Source organism: Lupinus angustifolius, chromosome LG17, assembly GCF_001865875.1.
Source record: "Lupinus angustifolius cultivar Tanjil chromosome LG17, LupAngTanjil_v1.0, whole genome shotgun sequence".
Classification (NCBI taxonomy): Eukaryota; Viridiplantae; Streptophyta; class Magnoliopsida; order Fabales; family Fabaceae; genus Lupinus; species Lupinus angustifolius.
The window spans coordinates 21,270,045-21,283,527 of NC_032025.1; positions in this window are offsets into that span (position 1 = coordinate 21,270,045).

The window sequence follows — 13,483 nt, forward strand, 5'->3', positions numbered from 1 at the left end:
TAAATATAATGGATTTCGATTTATTAGTTTTAATAAAGTATAAGTAAGAACGCGAGTTTTCTCCTGTAAAGAAATTATATCTGATGACATCTTAATTGGTAGGTGAAGTGAGGGTACACATCTGTTGTCTCACACTTCGTACCACCCCATGTACCATGTTCAATTTCAAGCTTGAAAGGGATTAATATCTAATATTGATTTTGTGGTAGATTGATGAACGAAAAATACAATGTGTGCAAACTATATATTTAATGAACTATTTGTGACAAGATATCTATTTGAATATCCACAATGTTTTTTGGAATGTCCAATTCACATAGAGATGTTAAATTGTGGGTGTTGTATGATTTATGTGTCCTCTTTCCATATTTTTCAAAAACAACTCATATTTCTAAAAATGTTTATATCAACTAAACAGCATAATAGAATTTTCTCATCACACTCATGGCACACACGTCCATAGGAAAATGCTCAAAATCATACAAACTTGAACACCACCAAACATTTTAATAATAATAATAGTAATAATAATAATAATAATAATATAATAATATAAGTTGGACTAAATCTCATTTGGGTTAGGTAATAATTTAGTTTTTTTTCTTCTAGCAAATGTGTATTCTTTTCTCCCAAAATTCCATGTTACATATTTATATCTTCAATTTTAGATTTGATCTTAACCAAAAGTGTCATAGTAGGAAATTTCAACCTTTTTAGCAACCAAAATTATCACCATTTATCTAATTTCACAAATCAAATCTATTTTTTGAGAATGTGATCCAACAAAACCAACATGTCCTTCCGCTTAGTTCCTAATGTATTTAGTTCTTCTTTATCTATGCATCATTGATATAAATTTGTCTAGCAAAAATGGGTTTTTTCAATGATTTCCTGTTTCTACTGCAATAATTTTTTTAATTCATTGTCAAATAATGCATATTCAGTTTTAACTTGTTTTTCTTTTAAATATAATGGATTTCGATTTATTAGTTTTAATAAAGTATAAGTAAGAACGCGAGTTTTCTCCTGTAAAGAAATTATATCTGATGACATCTTAATTGGTAGGTGAAGTGAGGGTACACATCTGTTGTCTCACACTTCGTACCACCCCATGTACTATGAGTGTGTGATTGGTCAGAAAAAATATATTTAAGTTAAAATTTAATTATTAAGTATTTTTTTGATCAATCACAAACTCATAGCACATGGAGTGACACAAACTATAGGACAATAGATATTCTGCAGAGAAGTGAACACTCCACATTCAAAAGACAAGCATCCCCACATCAATAGAAAGGTAAAGGAACATGTCAGTGGTAACGGAGAGTATATCTTGTCACATAAATAGTGTAATTCAATGTGTCACTATTGGTGATTAGTTGACCAAATATATTAAAGTTAAAAATTTGATAATTAAGTATTTTTATAACTAATTATAAATAATAATACATTTTTTAGAATAGAAGATGTTCACCGATCTTAATACAACAATCTTATAGAGGCAATAGCCCTAACATTTTTAATTCTAATGATTAGATCCACCTATAATATTTCCTCACAAGGCACATGTTCAAACCCTTCTCATAATTGTCTATGGTTATTAATATGTTATTGACTTCTCACATTTTGAGTAATGATACTCTCCAGTAATGACCAACAGACGTTGGTTCAAGTGATACATGTTTGATTCTCCTTAAGTAAGGTCTCGGGTTCGAGTCTTGTGGATGGAAAAAATGTCCACTGGGAGAGTTAGCCTCACGTACCTGTGGATGTTCCCGGCTCGGACTGGATTGCCTCCAATGCGAGGATATCTGTGGGAAACCAAAAAAAAAATACTCTCCATTAATGGAGAAGTAGATGCTATAAAATAACACATAAAAGACAATCATTTGTCTCTCTATTAATGGCGAGTATCGTTCCTTTGTTTTAAATCGAATCCAATAACTATATGTTAGGAGGATTTTATTTACCTACTATGGTATAACTTTTAATGAGAACATGTTGTGAGTATATACTCCAATATTGTTGAGAATTTGGAAAATGAAGTGCGACATAATAACTGGAGATAAGGTTAAGACATAAATCTCGGAATCTTAATATTTATTAGACATTTAGCATATAAATCCGATGCTGTGGAGCACCGTGGGGACCATCTAACTCACATCTTATCTAGGATTGGCAATGTAACCTATGGGTCATGGAAGTACTTACAATGCGTCCGGTCTGAATATGTGTTTTTAGATGTAGATTAATTGAGATCGAAGATTTTGAAACTCGCTACTATAAGAGTCTGAGAATAAGTAATAAGGTATTTAGACTCATAATTTTGTTCTAAATAATCCATATATATATTGTTGGGTTTATTCAAGTGTGAAATCCAACATTGAATATGCGGAAAGAAATAGAAGAGTTTATAAATGGAAAAGACTCATAAAATTAATACTTCAAGGTTTTGATTTAAGATGTGATGTCTCAAGTAGGCCCTCCACTCTTTCCATACCTAGTATAGGTATCATGGGTGTCTTTTTAACTATAGTGATGCCTTAATGTTTTTTTTGTTTTTTTATGTTTGTTTCAAGTTATGTTTAATATTGAATGTAGTTACATTATTTTTATTATTTCCCCCATCTTAAGTACTTAAGTACAAAGTTATTAACAAATCATCAAATTAGTTCAGATACTGGTATGATGTTATAGCGGTTCAATGGTGATTCAAATTTAACTACATATATGTGAAGTTAGATAGAAGTATATATTATATTAACATTAGTGCTAAAAATTTAATAAATAATATGATAAATACTTTTATTTATAACATTTGTTAAAAGAAAATGCATGACTTAGTGGTAGACCATATTTTAGAAGCATAAATAAATATAGTGATAGTGTACCAACAAAGTGTTGATTTAGTGATGTAAGGTCTCATTGAATCCTCAAGGTCAATTGTTCGATTCTTTGTAGCGACACTTGTTGAGAGGGGCAACCACAAACCCCAAAAGAGATTAGTTCTTTACCAAAAAGTGATGGGATATACTTGATAGTACCAAAAAATATAGTAATAGTGTGTTTGATCCCCATAACAATATTTTGATAAAAATAAGTTATTTTCATAAAAAAAAAATGTAATTTTAATGAAAACTGACCAATATTACAAGTACGATTTAAATGAAAAATTGACGGGTATGACCAATTTTGATCACTTTTGATTGTACGACTCATATAATTGTTGTACCGTACCTATTTAGGGATCAATATACTTACTAGTTGAACTATTTGGTACAATATAATTTTCATAACACTGCCTAAATAACATAAAATTATAAGAAATAAACACACAATTGTATAAATTGCTCACAATATTTTTTTTTATTTCTGGTTCCTACAAATCTAATGAATACACAAGGACCCACATGTAATATACCAAGTGGATATCCACACAACCCCGGAGATGCACCATAGGTACAAGAATGATACAAGGATGTTCCAAAAGATTTGAAGCTGAAATTACAAAAGCTCAAGAATTCACGATTAAGAAAGGTGAGTAAATTTAAGATAAATTCTAAAGGTACTTACATGTATTTATTACCCAATTAGAATATGACATTAAATGCTTTCTCCTTTTTCATGGTAATCTATGGCCAAGACTCCACAGGTACGTGGGGTTAACTCACGAACATTTTTAATATCCACAAGACTCGAACCCGAGTTCTTGCTTAAGGGGAATCAAATATGTACCACTTGAACCAACGTCCATTGGTAGACTCGTATTAACTAATAAACTTGATTTTCTATTTCAATCAATTATAGATGAAAATGATAGTAGTTTGTAATAAAATTGTAATAAAAATGCAAGTAACTAATCATAAGCAGACATTACGGATGAAACTAGGTTAACTCAATATATAAATCAATTTTGATATTTTATTTATATTTTTAGAGTATTATATTACCTAAAAGGTGAGAGATTAATTTTTAGGGATATGGCTAGATGTCTAAGTTGGACCCATGTGAATAATATTAATAAATTTCAATGTTAATAAATTATAAAATAAAAGTATGAAACTAAAATTCTGGCGTATAGTTTTTCTTTTTGATTCCTAAGGAAAAGAGTTTTGTTTTTTTATTGATGTATTAATCCTATTAGTTATATCTCACCTAGTGGGTAATTCTTGTACCCTATATATTCCATTATTTAATTTAATTTGCTTATAAAAATATCAATATAACTGCAAATGTTATTAAGTTAAATCTTGAAGTGTTATAGATAATATCTAATTGTGAAGAAAAAGAAGATGCATACATTTGAAAAGAATATTAAACACCAAATTGAGATTGGACCACTAGAAACATATAACCTATATTTTATTGACCATGAAGCAAATTAAATCTAATTATTAAAATCTAAACACAAAGTACAAACACAAACTAGTGGAAAGAGATATGTCTTGGACACTTCTCATGTCAGAATTGTTTTCAATTGAATATCAAGACAAGACATATGATCTTAGACCACTACCTTTTTCAACTTTGTTTTTTCTCTTTTAAAATTCCAAAATTTCAAGTTTAGTCACTAAGTAATGAGAAACTTTGTCGGATAGAAAAAGATACCTAATATAATATTGTAATGGGTAATCATAGTTCCATCATCGAAAGATAAAGAACTCATAACAAAAGTTGATAGAGTTTTTGATTTAATTAAAAAAATGAAACTTCGATGCATGAGAAGAAAAAAACAAGACAATACCTATATATTATTATTATAAAAATTTATATATAATCAATATATTATCTATTATTTATTTGTATTACTTTTTAGAGAATAAATGATATAAAATATGAATAATAAATAATATAATAATACTGTAAAATTTATACATTATATACATATTTTTCTCTCCCAATTGATGATCATGTTGGTTTTTTTACAAGATAATTAAGAGCTTTTCGACACTGAACAAATGAAATTGAGTTGCACCAAAACCCTTTTTTTATATACGGTATTATTATTAATGTAAACTAGCGAAGACAATCTTAGTGGGAATTCTGTTGCATGGTTGCATATGATCACCCTAGTGGTTCAGATCATGGAATTCCTGATTTGACTTCATCAAATCCAAAAATGCTTAATGCTTTTTTTCCTTCCTTTTAAAATATTTTTTTATTGTGTGTTTTTTCTTTCTTATATCATTATATTCCAATTTGAATTTCATTCTGCTTATGAAACGTGAAAACAGTGGGTTGGGGCTTACTTGTGAATATCGGTTAAATCGGAAAACTAGTGAATTAGATCTCATACCGTAAATTATATCAGACATACAATTAAATTAATAAAAATGTCGCTTAAGATTAGTCAAATCATATCATACTTTTAGGAGTGGTTTGCACGAGAAAAAAGTTCACATTTCTAAACCAACATATATAACAATCATTTGAACATGGAACCATGTAGTTGTTTCTAACCAATCACTGTATTATTGTAATAATTGAGTTATATGTTATAACTAATTATTTATATTTATAAATTTATTATGTTCATAACACTATATATGACTTAATCTATATGCAATTTTATTAAATGAACTATTATGAAAAAACAAGATATATTAATTTTATTTTCTTACAATAGGTGTGAAACCCATCAACTTACATTAACTTATGTTAGCTATTTAAACACTATATGGATAGGAGTATCATATGTTTTTTTTAATTTTTCTCTTATTTTAATAAAATTTTATTACCGATAAAAAGCATTATATAATATATAATTACAATAATAAATATCATAATCGATATGATATTAATAACATAAGTTGGGGCTCGATGAATTATGCATGTATGTGGATGGATGATAATGTGATGATAAATGGATGCCATGCACATGATGACATGGTAGATATCATGAGTGGGTGAGTTTTGTTCTTATCCTTTGATAAACCCATCCCATGCTTTTTGTTTCAGTAGTCATTGTCTTTTTCTACCTCCACCCATTAATGTATAGAAAAAAGGTATAGTGTACAACCATAGAACTTTGTACTTGACTCTATTGGTCATCTTAAGTCAATTATAATTCTTACCAATTAGATTTCTAAGCATTTTAAAAATTATTTGTTTAGGTAGAATTGGTGTTTATAGGATAGACTATTGCTAAAATAGATTCTTATAGGGTTGGAGAAGCTTTCATTCATTAAGAATTTGTTTGTGAGTTGAGTTTTGAAAGAAAAATATAGAAATGGAAGGATTCAGAGTTATCTCGCAAATTTATTTCATGGAAGCGTGTCATTTTTTCTTTTTACTCCTCCAAAATTCAATTTGCAAATAAACCATGAATTTCAGGGTAAGTTAAGCTCAATTATATTATTATTTTTTGTTTGACAAATGCTAGAATGCTAATATTTTGTCATAGATGAGACTTAAACCCTCAACTTTTTTCCTCCAATGTTTTACTCTGAACCATTAGATCACCTTATAATTCATTTTTTATATTTCTTGTAAGTATATATCATATACTATTTTTTCTTTCAAATTACTCTTAAACTTTAACTATTGGTGAAATTAATTCTATATACATATAATTTTAAAGTACTAACAATGAAAAACTATCACTTATGTTTTTTTTAAATATTGATTGTCATATCATTATTATTTAATTTTATTTTTTTTATATATCAATATTACTCTATTATCCTATTTTAATTTTAAAATTTACTTATATTATTCTTCATCAATTTTTATTTTAACGATTATTTTCCGACCATCGACTCTGAATAACATGCCTTGTTGTAGTGGTAGACTTATTGCCACTATTGCGAGTCTCATAATAGCAGTTTCCTTGATAACCTATTAGTAATTTAATATTATTTTTATGTGTGGATCAATTTTACAAACAAATAAAGTTTAAAAAACATTAACAAGAAAAAATAGTTCATAACTTCTACTTGTAAAAGGCATAAACTTCATGCAGGTTCCATGCACTTTACCCATATTTATTCATGTACATATTGAGTTGAAACTAATACAAAAAAGGAATGCATGTTCAACTTGATGTCACCACGTGTACGTTGTGATAAGTAAGATGAACAATATGCATGAAAGGTCACTTCAAGAAAGATGAAATACTATGAATAGAGAGAAAGAAATAGCTAGATAACATAAAGGTGGAAGGATATGAAGGATGGGTGAATAGGTAAAAGATGAGAAGAGGGACCATGGTGCACAAATCTTAGGACAATAGTCCTAGCCAAGGCCTTACCCTAGTGTCGGTCCCTTAGCATACAAAAACACATAAAATAACAAAATGTAAGAAATGACAACTCCTTCTTTCAATCTCACACTACTCATCATCTTAGACACAAAACTCTAGTACATTACCATATGACCATGCTTCTCTATCTTTGTGTTTTGTCAAGCACATTTCCAACATCTAAAGTTGTATACTACCTAAGGGTCGTGACTTTTTTTTGTTTATCGGCAATTGTTAGTATGTTAGTATTTTGTTGTGGGTGAGACTTCACCATCAACCTCCTATACCCTACCATCTAACCACCTTATAACTCCCATTTTTTGTTGATGGTGGGACTCGAATCCACAACCTCCTGCACTCCATTCTTTACGACTACCCTCTTCACCATCAAACCACCTAAGGGTCGTGAGTGAATAAGCATGCATATCACTTGTTTTTGTAATGGGTGAGAGTAAGAAATGAGTTGGTTTGGTTTATGTCGACGTTTTAAATTACACTTTATAACTATAAAATACGATTTTAATATTATGATTTTAGGAGTCTCCTCAATAATATTATTGGTGGCACAATTATAATTATGATAAACATGAATTAATCACAACTACAATTAAAACATCAGTTCATGCATGACTTTCATTAAATAAGTTTGGTTTGTCTTATTGTCATAGTGTTTTTTAGATTCAATACTAACCTATGTATTTATTTAAAACAATCATTTTTTTTAGGTTTCGCCTACCCTTTTTTAATGTCTGCTTGACCTACAAGCATAGTAAAAAGCCTATTATTTATCAACAGGCGTTGGTTCAAGTGATACATGTTTGATTTCCCTTAAGTAAGGTTTCAGGTTCGAATCTTGTGCATGGAAAAAATATCCTCTAGAAGAGTAGTTAGTCTCATGTACCTGTGGATGTTCCCAGCTCGGACAGGATTGCCTCCAGTACGAGGATACATGTGAGAAACTAAAAAAAATAAAAAAAAAAAGCCTATTATCTAGGGCTAGATGAGGCCGAATGTGAAATGACATAGGTAAAACATATGATGTTAGCAAAAGTTTTAATGTGTTAACTAAAATGAGACCAAAAATTAATTTAAGGGACTGAAAATGATGAGATAAAAATAAGGGGCTAAAATAAGACAAATAATTAAATTAAGGGCATGCATGTCATTGGCAAGGGAACTTAGGATATTGGAAAAAATGATAAAAATCTATATTCCAATTCAAGTTTGTAGTAGTAGGTAGCTTAAGATATAGAGAGCATCCTATATGACCAAGTCATTGCAAATCTTGCTACTGTATTTAATGAGTTACTACTAAATGCTAAAATACCGGTTTTTTTATAAGTCAAGATGTATTAGAAAAGATTACTAGTAAAAGGATTAACAGAAACACATAACACAAGGAGATGAATTTATACACCAGTAAAGAAATATCAAAACCCCTATACTATTAAACTAATGTCAAACACGAGCTTTAATTAAATTCATCACATGTAACACATCAAAACCCTCATTCCTAAAAAAAATAAGCATTTGAAACAAACCATAATGACCAAATTATTGAGAATCACCATTCGAAATTTGTACTGCTTTTATTTTGAAAGAGATGCATGAAATTCTTGAAATTGCACTCTGATTTCATATTTTAGAACATATTAAATTTGGGTTAATCTTTGTTATCTTGCTGAATCAAAAGAATCAAAAACCAAAAGATGTTTGAGAAAAACTGTTTGATTAGTCGATTAAGTCTGCATATAATCGATTAAGTAGATCTTGTATATATTGATTGAGTTGGCATGTAATTGATCAAATTTGCTTTGTTTTAATTGATTAACTTTTACTTTAATTGATTAAAATTAGTTTTGTTTGCGATTATTTTTTGCGTTTTGATTCAAGTTCATTTGTTATATGTACCACCTATTCACCCTCCTCTAAGTAAAGATAGAGTCCTTGTTAACCAACAAGTCTTTCAAAAGAAAATTGATTAGTACAAGTTCCCATGTAAAAGGTTGTCTATGCCAAGTTAGATTCCATTCTCATTTCTCATCCGACCATCTTCTAAGGTCTCTTATGAGTGTATCCTGACACTAGCTTGATTTGAATAATTTATTGTTATTCGTCATCAGGTTTTTGGACACTAACGAGTTATCTTTGCAAAATCTGATATTTTTCTCGTCCCCAACTTTCCTCACGACATCGTTCCAGAACCATTGCATGGTCTTCATCCCCCTAGCAACTATGTTGTACATGTCTCTGATTCAAAGTGTACATTTTTGTTGTCAAATTAAGACCCCTTCCTTAGAATAAACGATAATAATATGCTCATATTTAGACCTCAACCCTCTATACAAAAGATTGTTACTTTCAATTTGAATGCTCCAGTTTTTTCTTTCTATTATTCCTATTTCAAATGTAAAAAATGGTGTGAGTCTCCTATGTAACAAATTCATTTAGTTTTCTCTTGTATTGGAGAGTGAACATAATCTAATCCTTTTTCGTTGAATGTTAAGAATTTAATAACATAGGGACTCTTTATTTTTATTTCGCTTTGGACCTAATATATTGTATGATTGTGCATTATAGTATTTTAATATTTACATGTCACCGACCAAGATGAATATATAGGTCTTATTGAAGGTCTCGATGACAAAGAATCATAGGTAATTCATTCCACCTATATTCTCTATCTTATTAAAATTAGAAGAAATTTTTTTTTTATACATTATCAATATATCATCTAGTATTCATATTTAATCATCGTTGATTATTCAAAAAATTAATACAAATCATTGATAATTGATATTCCAAATAAGTATAAATTCTTCTAGTGACGATAATTAGATATTACACAAAATTATAAAAGAAACAATCGAAGATGAATATGTATACACATTATATAGAAAATGGGACAAATAATTTAGTATTGGATCCAATAAACATTCCTCGAGCCACACCATTCATACACATTTTTTTATTTTTTTTCTTTCTAATTATGCATGGTCAACATGGATCAGTTCTACTTTCCAACTATCCAAATTAGTCTTTAATCAACTCATAAACTATTATACTTATTGTTTGTTCATATTGGTCTAGACAATTTGCAACAATTATTGTAACCATGCTGCCTAATTTTGTTGTCATTTACTTAAACCATTGACATTACCTAGGTGGGTAGGATTAATATACATGTTAAGCCAGCCAGTTATATTATTTTATACATTAAGCTTATTCAAGTGTGAAATTGCATATTAGATATAAGAGAAGCAGTCAAAAAGTTTATAAGTAAAAAAAATACATAAAATTATTACCTTAAGATTTTGGTTCAAGATATATTCTCTCACTTATGGCTCTTTACTATTTTCATACCTTAATAACAATGGAACTCTCTGATGGTCGGAAGTTCACCGATTTTGGTCTGGTCGAACATTCACAGAGCTTCTTGGTCGGAGTTAGGCCTACAGTTTTTGTTGTGCTTCGTGACAGGTAGTGATGGGTAGTTTCTTTAACAAGTTTTCAACCAGAAATTCATTTTTTTTAAAGAGGCATCAAAATTATTAATAAAGTACTTTTTTATATACATGGTAGAAAACTAGAAATTGAACTCCTATGATATTTTTTTCTAAGTATAGTCCTGAGTTATTTTCCAATAATGATAAGTATATACTTCTTAAATAAGTAAAAATGACACTTATAAAGAAACGAATTAACTATATACCATTTGTTATATAAAATATTATAATTTATTTTATCTAATTTTGTGTAGACGCGTAGGTGAAATTAATCTTAACATAAAACATTTTTGGGATAATCTAAATAAAAAGGTAAGAGGTCATGTATGGGGATAGGGATCTGCTGTCCCTAACCATGTCTCTGACTAATCACAATGAAGCAAAACTGATAAAGTTTTGAATATTTAATTTTTTTAACTGACATTGCATAATATGATTGGTCTGTAACATGGTTTAAGACAGCATATCTTTGTCTCACACCAAACCTGTATAACAAAAAAATAGGGAACAAGATCTATTACCATTGATCATTCCTAGGCTATTTGTTCCTAACAGTTTCTTTGTCTGTTTTTCATTTATTTGGATATAATGAAGAAGCACATAATTAAACATGATATGTGACCATGACCCATGTTCTTCTCCTTGAGAGTTGGGACAATACAAACCTTCCAAAATATCAATTATATATCACCTTAGTATTAGTATTCATTATCTTTCTCTTTATGGTTTAATATGTCCTTTAGATATTATATAAGAAAATTAGAATGATAATCTTATATTTGAAAAAGATATATTGAGAAGTGTTAAAATTGTTTTTTGTGTAACCAAGCGTATTCTACATTTTATGGGTAAGTACTAATCTCATTTAAAATTAATTATTTGGGATTAAATGAGATTTTACAACACTAATAATATTATCTTATTTTTCTTCTTAAGGAGTGTTCTTAGGACACTCACTAATGATACATTCATTTTATGAGAATATATTAGTTTTATTTTTTAATATACTCACTATATAAACAAATTCACATTTTTTGTATAATTATGAGTATATCCTTCTCTTTTGAGTAAGAAACTAATCCATATCGAGATTTGTGGATATCCCTCCAACAAGTGTTGCTCTCAATAGTCAAAATGATAGAATTAGGCCACTAGGCCAATAACTTATTGGTATAAATAAATTCACATTAAAAGGATACAATATATTTAAGATTTTTAATAGTCTCCTTTTAAAGTAATTTTGTAATCTTTTAAATATGCTTTGACATTAATTTGATGATTATTTAGAAATAGCTGACATTTATTCTACCTTAGTTTCTGTGCGAAAAACATTAGTAATTTTTTCACTTAATCAACAATTATATTAACTTTTATTTATGGGTCGTATGCAATAATGATTTAGATATGCTTTTTCGGAATTAAAAAATAAAATTATTGTTATACTCTTTATAAATTAAGAATGTAATTTTTGAAGAAAATAAAAATCAAGATAGTTAATATACAGTGTATGGGTCAATATCCCTTAAACATGATGGTAAAACTAACATTACCAAAATTATTCTAGGACTTTCTGTTCTTACTTTGGACGTAAAATGAATTGATTTATTTCAACTAACACCAAAATCTTTGGTGATATCATGTAATACTTTGGTTAATTAGTTAATTTTGTATGAGAGATAATAGGGTTAATTAGGAGCAACAATGGACAGAACAACCTCTTTCTGAAACTGTGGTTTCACAAACACCGCTAATTCTTTATATTTTATTTTTTAAAATTAAATTTATATCCAAAAGAATAACCCACAACACATCAAACGGGCTCAAATTATGAGGTAATTAAATATTTGATGATATTAGAAATTTATAATTAATATTTGTATATCTTATATTTTAATATAATTATATTAGTTATTTATTTAAAATAAAAAAATTAGTATAGTATTGATAACTCATTACTTCTAAACCAACGGATGTTGATTCAAGTGATATATGTTTCATTCTCCTTAAGCAAGATTTCGAGTTCGAGTCTTGTGTATGGAAAAAACATCCACTGAAAGAGTTAGTCTCATATAGCTATGGATATTCACGGCTGGGACATAATTACCTCCTATGCAAGGATACATGTGAGAAATAAAAAAAACTCATTACTTCTAAAATACATGATATGAACTTAACGAATGAATTCTTATATGTTAGATATAGGGGATGATAAAAATCTGATTATTGCATGAGGAATCGTTATGGTCTCTAATGCATCAAATCACAAAATAATTTTACTATCTCCATATCATAAAAAAAACACAAAGATCCACTTAGAAATTACGAGATTTGGTTGTAGTTTTTTGTACTACTAATGATATTCTCTTATCTTTTTGGCAAATAACTAATTCTTTCGGGATTCGTGATTGCATCTCCCAACAAGTGTCTCTTCCAGTAATCGAATTCTCAACCTATGATCTAGTAGGACCTTACACCACTAGGTCAACGCCTTGTTGGTAGATTTGGTTGTAGTTGATATCAAACTTATTAGAGAAAAAGATGTATGCACTGACAGTGTATGACTTTTATACATTGTCATTGTATTATCTACCATTGATACTTAATCATTGTTGACTTTTCAAAAAAAGTAATTCAAATGAATGATGGACGAGAGAATACATGTGTATAGATGATATGTACGTGTATTCTTATTTATTTTTGTGAGAATCATAAATTGAAGATGCTTAAAAAATTGGTA